An 8,268-nucleotide genomic window follows, 5' to 3' on the forward strand; every position below is an offset into this window, starting at 1 on the left:
CGGAAGAGGTGAGGGGGGGCGGTGCAGCAGAGGACAAGACGGCACTGCTTTCTTGTAGGGCCTGTGGTGACTTGCAGTATTCCTCTACCAGAGAGACCATAAGATTTGTTGCGTATCCTTGAGGAGAGAAATGTTTAGAAAACATTTAGTAACATGGATGACTCGCATAAAGATAGATTCACACAAAAAAGATATTGAAAAACTAAGTGAAACTACTAACCGTAAGATGGTTTCTCCTTGATGGGGTGGACTACCCACCTTTCCGAAACCGTGGGTAGCGAACAGCGTAGCGTACCTCACCCTCACTAGTACGCGCTACATCTCTGTTGCCATTACTATTGAAATGTAGGGCTGCCAAGAGAAGTCTGTACGAGATAAGTAGATAAAACATTAGGTCTCCAAAGCTAACCCAATGCAGTGAAATGCAACAGAAATATGACATTAATGTTTTCAGTTCAAATGGGTATAAGACAATGACTCATCTTTGCAATTATTTTTTTGCAAACAATATGTAATGCTGTTATCAATCTATAACATTTTGGTCTGCTATACAAGACTGCATTAGTTTTTAGCCATATTCATTCTGTCATAATTTCCTGAAATTGAAAAAAACAAAAAAAAACTAATTTTATTAGTATCGATACTTTTAAGTGATAACACTACCTGCTGTACATCCCAAGAAAAGAAAAGCCAGTGTGTTTGGGAGCAAAGTGCAGAATAAGGGAATGGTAGGCCTCCAGGGAGAATGTCTGATGCTGAGGTGACAATTGTCGAATATCCTTTACCAGTGCTTTCCTGGCAGCTACACTCTCCAGTTTAGTGGCTGCTGGTGATCCTGAATAAAACGTATTCTGTCATATAATCTCTCGCATTTCATAACACAAGTAATTATTAGTACACATGGGGTTACGTATTGATAAAACCAAACTAAAATTTACAAGCACTGAAAAAAGTTTAGCCTCAAAACATTTGACATCTTTTAACATAGGCTATTATGTTGTACCTGGTTCCAGCCACTCCTTGTTTCTTGCCTCTCCTTCCAACGGTGGATGTGCGCAGCTGGTAAATGCTGGAGAGCTGTGTTCATGTATGTCCTGTACATGATTTATCATACTCTGCGATTTTGCCTGCATCTCATCTGGATCTCCTGTAGGGGTGGAAGCTGCGGTCCAATAGAGATGGTTGATAATGGCAGGCCTCCACAGCTTCAGATCCTCACAGTCCCTCTCTTTTGCAGCAGCATCCAGTGCTTTCTGTACACCTGTTCCAGAGCAGACAAACAGAGCAGAGCAAATTAATTATTAGGAAAGTGAATTTAACTACAAAAACAAGTCTGTTATATAGAACTACCAGCATCACAATACATACTTTTCCCAATATGCCAGACGTCAAAGAAATGCTTTGTTCCTTCTGAACACATTTTCTCACGTACCCACTTGGCCACCTAAAACACAAATTGATTTTATAGAATTGATTTTGAGTGATACTGTGCCTGTCAATGCTGTTCAGCTTTAGATCTCTCCTAGCATCATTACCTGCCGATTTCTGTCTGTTATCAGAGCAGACACTTGCATGTCTTGGTCCATCAGGAACTGCATACTCCGCTTTAGACCCTCTAGCTCACACCAAGAGCTGCTTGGGACTTCTGAGCTCTGTAAAACCAACTGATTATTACTGAACAGTAACTGTAATATCAGTAACTAAATCAGACACAAGATTTCTGTGTGACATCAACTTACTTGGACAAGCTGAACATCCAAAACTTTGTTAATTCGATCCTCAATCAAGGAGTAGCTACCATACTTGGCACAGTGTCCAGGAGAATCTGATCTAAGAACGTCTAAAACAGTTACATTTATAGGTTAATGCAAAAACACATTGACCTGTTCTACATCAGTGACGTGAGCTGGACCATTCTACCTGCAGTCACCAGACAGGATCAATCCACCCCCAGTCTCCTTCAACTCCCTGATGATCCCACTCTGCTCATTCCTCCAGGCCTGCACGATGGTAGGGATAGTGTAATAGCGCTGATGGCGGAAAAAAGTGCCGGGACTTATGCACTGCAGTCCAAACAGCTTCAGCATCCTGATTGTCTGAGTAGCCATGCAACCTGAGAAGTGGATGGCACCGCTGAGTAAAAGGTTGCAGGCAGGCATGTTTCGATGCACCTTCTCTTGGTTTTGCCAGTAACGCTCATAGCCACAAGTTCCGCAGGCCTGAAAGATGATAGAAGATTCAATACTCAAGCAGCTTTAAGATGAGCCAGTAAAAAACCTGTATAGTTAAGACACAAATAATGAATATACATACTGTACATTCACAGACTATAATTCAGCTCCTCATAGACAGTTGACAATTAAGACATTACCTGCTTGACTTTTATGAAAGTTCCTTCCGGGTGCATTATGCGTCCCTGGGTTTCTCCACAGCATGCAGGGCAAACTGTGAACAAGGACAGCAACTGCCTCTGGCAAACAATGAACTTGTCAACAGCACTGAAAACAAGAAAAGGAAAACACTCATTAATTCTGACTATGACATCAGAAACAGTTTCCATTAATAAAAAGGTTTTTACTTTGGGTCACTGAGAGATTCCAGCTCTTCTGGTTCCTCCTCAGAGGACTCTCTCAACATCTCCTCCCCTGGACTCCATGACATATCACCAGAATGGTTGACAATATCAGAAAATGACCATTCATCATCACTTTGTTCAGGACTGGCCAGTGGAGTTGATCTGCGATGCTCAAACCTTTCGGTTTGAGTCCCCACATCCACCATCTGAGGCTTTACCTGAACACCTTAGATGAAAGAGATTCATCTTAATAATTGTTCACCAATTGTACATTCATTGGTAACAACACATGCACTATCTAATGCAACCCAGTAAAAATGTATTTTTCTAACATTATGAAGTTCTTAATTTTTAATGTTTACTGTCTGAAAAGTGGAAATGACAAAATAGTAACCATGGAGATCATGACATTTTTTGACGTAATCCTTATTTGTGATTGTTTATGGCATGTATGTTGAATGCTAGATATATAAGCTAACTACCTAATGAACAATGTAAACATCTTATGTTGCACTGTGATCCACGATGGACCAGTTCTGGCTCAGGGTCCATTGTAGAGATGTCTCCATCTCCATCAGGATCTGAAGTGGCAGTTGCACCCGCCCGTCTTTGCTGGCAGCACTCTCTCCCATAATCTGAAAACAGACCGAGATCACAACTTTGAACTCTAAAAAATGTAGTCCTTTCATGAAAATCCCCCATTCATGCATTATTTAAAAGACTGTTAATCTTTTCAAAATCTTCCCGAGCTGCATTCCCTTGCATGTGCCTTGTTGATACCAGCTTCGATTAGTCAAAGAAAACCAAGGCAAATCCGATTTAACTAAGAAAACTAATATTGTAAAGAATTACTTGGATGCGTTTTGGAGACGGTGAAAAGTGCGCGCTCTTTCTTTCAGTCAAACATGCGCCCTGTCACAAGGGCAGCGTTTCATCTACATTACTCACCGATCAAATAAGACTTTGGCGGGACAAAAAAATCAATTTGGCGGGCGCTAAAACAAGTTAAATGCAGGAAAATTCATGCGTGAATTCAACCGAGTAGTAATATGCGAATGCGACCACATAAAATTGTAATTAAAAAAAATTAAATTTTCTGGAACCCTGTCTTAATAGCTCAATAAAATAAGTGGCAGGAGGCTCATGTGCAGCCTCACGGGGTGTAACAAGAGTAAGCTGACGGCAGCTAGGCGGGCTTTCGTGCCATGCCAAGACTAATCCATTATAACGTCAAGAAAAATACATTTGCAGAGATTACATGCAGAGCTACATTTCGATGCAACAATTTGTATATGGTATTATAAGACTTACTGTGCAAAGCTCCCGTTTTCGACGCGCAGAGTCTCTGCTAGTGCTAACATTAACGTTAGACTCTTCACTCCCGCCAGATTTTGCAGGTGGACTTGCATGCACCGATGGCACAGCTCCATTTGCCAGCCTAACCCACTCTTTTCGTCGAAATCCCATGCGAAATTCCATAAGATCTCCTTGGTTGTAGCTGTCCGGTGTGAAGTGTTTTTCACATACCACCGTGTGTCTAGTCAACGAGGAGGCAGCGAAATTGCTTCTCTTTGCCTGGACGAAACGTATCCAAGCACGGAAATCTTTGTGTTTCTTGTTTGGAAATCGGTGGACCCGATGGCCAGAGAAGTTGGAGTTGTTGCATCCAAAACAAACACAAGAATTCACCATTGTGACAACTCAAACCTACTATAACTATAATAACGATAACGACAATCTCTATTTTCTGTTTCCACCTCTCAGACTACGTAAACCCACACTGAGAACCAGGGCTGCAGCGCCTATGTTTGCCTGTCGTTACGTCATATGACGCGTTCTCTGGGAAAAGGCGGTTTTTTGGCGCGTAGCTTAGAATAGGCACTTTTTTTCCTTAATTTCTGCCCGTGGGTGTTGTAAAACATATGTATTCTTATGTACGTCTTTTTAAATTTACATTTTCATACAATATTCTGTATAAATTAAGTTATAAAATTATATTGAAAGATGGCCTTTAAAAGGAGATATTTGTTCCTTTTTTACCCCTAAAAGGTAGACCTACACATCAGTACCTTAAAGGGTTATTGTATTATTTCAAATCAAAGCTAAATACACATAGAAACAGCGCGTCCTTGTGGGGCGGAGGACACAGAAGAGCACACGCAGCACGGTGATATGGAATGACACAGAGGAGACCGTTGACAAAGGATTTATTTAATAACGTCATTATTTTGTTTTCTTCACTTACAAAAAGTGTTCCCGTCACTTTATATAACCCAGATTGCACTTCTGATGGCAGATGGAGTATTCTGATGACAACTTTTCATACCTTTTCTGGACCTTGATACTGTTATTTACTTGCCAGTCTATGGGACAGTCTCAAGCCTCCAGGTTTTCATCCAAAATATCTTAAATTGCGTTCCGAAGACGAACAGAGCTTTTACGGGTTTGGAACGACATGGGGGTAAGTGGTTAATGACAACATTTTCATTTTGGGGTGGAGTAACCCTTTAAGGGTATTAATTACTACGCCAAGGTACTAATATGTTCCTATTAGGGGTAAATATGTACAAAGATGTCATTTTAAGAGTACTGCTACAGCATCAAGCTGTTGTACCCCAAAAGGTACAATTTTGGCCCCCTTTTTTTCCTGTGTGGCCTGGATGAGTGTGAGATTTCCCAGTCTGAAACAGCGTCCCAGTCAGGCCCTGATTGTGAGTATACATAAATAAAAGTAAATAGCTTCTTACTCCTATCTTTATGACAAAAAATTACAGAATATTAAAAAATGTTCCGTTGTGATAAGATCAACATCCGTGATCGTGCCGAAGCCTCTTGCGCACACACAACATATCAATTGTAGAAAAGCTAGATATTAAAAGGCCAATGTTGTTTATAATGAATGCAATTATAATTTGTGTTTTGTTTTGTAATTGTATATATCATTTTATACTATAATTTTATAGCTACTTATATTTTCTGATTTGTATGTTCTGAATACCCTTAAAAGGATTGAAGAACTTGCTGACAACTTATAAGTAACAATTGTTTTCTCACTCTCTCTCTCCCAGTGCTTTACTAGATTTAAAATATGTTCGCTCATGTATAAATAGTTGCAAGCTTATTTCACAAATTAGATCGAAAGATCAGAAAAAGCACATATATTGGCCTACAGACCCACCTCTCATAAGAAATCAGAGCAGAAGTGGATGAAAGTGGACAGAAGAGATGAATTAAAACATCACGTGTGAACAGGAATGTCTCCCTTATCCACTAGAGATCTGATCAACCAAAACACATCTTTGTACCAGGTCTAAACAGGGCCAGTGACCTGATGGGGCAGTGTTTGGGAAATCTGTTTCAAAACAAGAGTTTTTCTATATGGTTATACTTTATAATGGTGGGTATTTCGACCTCTATTCCAGTGCTATGCCATTCCCCATAGACCTCTGTAGTAAGTGCCTTATTGTGAATGCACTTTTTGTTTGTTTTCACAAACTGAAGCATGAGTCACAATGATTTTCTTTGGGGCTTTTGAACTCGGCTTGAACATCCTTTAAAACTTATAACCGTTACATCATGTATTACTTTCTATTTAATATTTTTGTATATTGTTGTTTCATGATGCAGATTTGTGTTCCTTAAATAAGAGACAAATTCATTCATTCATTTTAAACAAGAGGCACTTCATTAAAGTTAACGAGTATCTTATTGTTGCTGAACTGAATGCACATGTGACTGTCAAACCATACAAATTGGTTAGCATGTGGACTAAATGACCTCTCTCACATTCATAGTGTGAAAATGCAAAGATGTGAGGGCCTAGTCGAACTCTGCAAAGTATTATTTTCCCATGAGGACCTGATTTCCCCAAGAATCTGGGAACATTTTTCATTGGGACAGACTGTGTTGGGGGAAAAAAAGGTCATGTGGGGTAAACAAGTTTGGGGTGTGTCTTCAGTGAACAAGGACACACCCCATGCTCATACAATCTTATGACTTGTGAGCTGTGTACTCTTTGATACTCTTAAGTGCCTTCTAAATGCAACCAGTGCAAGCAAAATGAGCACCTTTTATTAGCCTATTTATAAAACTTCAGTCAGTGTTCATCCTATTGCTAATGTACTTGGGACTGTTCTGATTGAATCAAATTTAAATGAGGGGCTTATGGTTCAGTAACCATATCCTCCCAAACATCTGTTTTGTTTGCATGGTTTAATTCTAAATGGCCTTATAATACATTGTTAGTTTAACAATGTGTTAATATTAAGAACACATTAAACACGCGTCTCATGATCTCAGTTTATCATTATGAAATCTGATTAGGCTGACGCCAGTGCCTTGACATATCGAACTCATTCTTAACTGTAACTATTAGTATTTTTAGCTTAATTGCATGCACAAAAAGATGCGTACATTGGGTTCATTTTGATTTCATAATACTTACACTACAGTAAATGGGGTAAGTTGTCACACAAGAAACCTGATTATGTGGATTATGGGTTTATTATAGGCATTTCAGCTATAATTAAGCAGTACTAAAATTATGAAACTGCAGAAATTTAAATGATAAAAATATTAAACCACTGTTTTGGCCATCATATATTATTTTATTGTTCTTTTAGATTTCCATGTCCTGTACTGTATACAATATTATTCTGGTGTGCATTTTCTTTTCTTTTTTGATGCAGCTAAACCCACCTGGAATTAAAATCTAAAATCTGCCTTCATTATATACTTGATTCTTGCTTGTATGCCAATGCAGTTTTATTGTGTTCTCTTGTTACCAAACAGCTATTTAAGCTAATTTAAGACTGTTTTGAACTAGATATTTGAAACCAACATATAAAACCACTGCTAGAGAAAACAAATAATCATAATAGCCACGTTAATAATGCTAGCTACAAACATGCTATCAACATGCTAATCATGGTAACAACATGATACCAACATGTTAATGGTATGCTAACAACAGCCTACTAAATATCTTAACATGCTAATCATTCTAGAAACATGTTAGCAACATGCTACCATCATGCTAATCATGTTAAAACATGTTAACATCATGCTAATAATGTTAAAACATGCTAACAAAACGCTAAGCATGCTAATGACTTGTTAGCAACATGCCAATTATGCCAGAAACATGTTAGCAATGTGAAAAACATGCTAAAATATTCTAACAATGTTAAATTATGCTAAATCCTATCTTAATTATAAACTTTTTCACATCTGGACAAACTTTATCTAGTTTGCCTTTTATAATACAGACCTCAGTGTTAATTGTAAAAGCAATTAGCCCCAGCTCACTCTCACTTTGAGAGAGAAAATAATAAAAAAAAAAAAAAAAGCTGTATACCTGTGAAAACTGTGCATTCCTGAAGCTCCTGAATAAGACAGGAACAGTTTAACATAAGCTTGCAGTTTCTAAAATAAGATGCAGTCAGGTGTCTTCAAAGGGGTCAGGGGTGATTAGCCAGCCGACAGCCGCTGTCAGTTTGAAGATATTAAAAAGGTCCTGCAGACAGATGGGTGTTAGAAAAGTGGCCAGCTTTACTCTCAGATGCTGAACAATCTTCAAAAAGAAGAGTGACATAAAGACTGTAGATTGGATTTGAAGATTACTGGAGTATGTTTTACTTAAATTTTTTATGCTTAATTCGAGGTTTACTTGACATTTCTTCATAAATTAATTG

General features: G+C 38.5%; 1 long non-coding RNA gene across 1 annotated transcript; it reads right to left on the reverse strand.

The window, feature by feature from the left end:
- Nucleotides 1–266: 266 nt before the first annotated feature.
- On the reverse strand, nucleotides 267–1,070 carry LOC132125183 (uncharacterized). The gene is made up of 3 exons (XR_009426862.1): nucleotides 1,004–1,070; nucleotides 664–835; nucleotides 267–365 (listed from the first exon to the last, which is right to left on the reverse strand). It is a non-coding gene; the product is annotated as an uncharacterized LOC132125183 (long non-coding RNA).
- Nucleotides 1,071–8,268: the final 7,198 nt, after the last annotated feature.

The sequence above is a fragment of the Carassius carassius genome, chromosome 43 (assembly GCF_963082965.1).
Source record: "Carassius carassius chromosome 43, fCarCar2.1, whole genome shotgun sequence".
Lineage (NCBI taxonomy): Eukaryota > Metazoa > Chordata > Actinopteri > Cypriniformes > Cyprinidae > Carassius > Carassius carassius.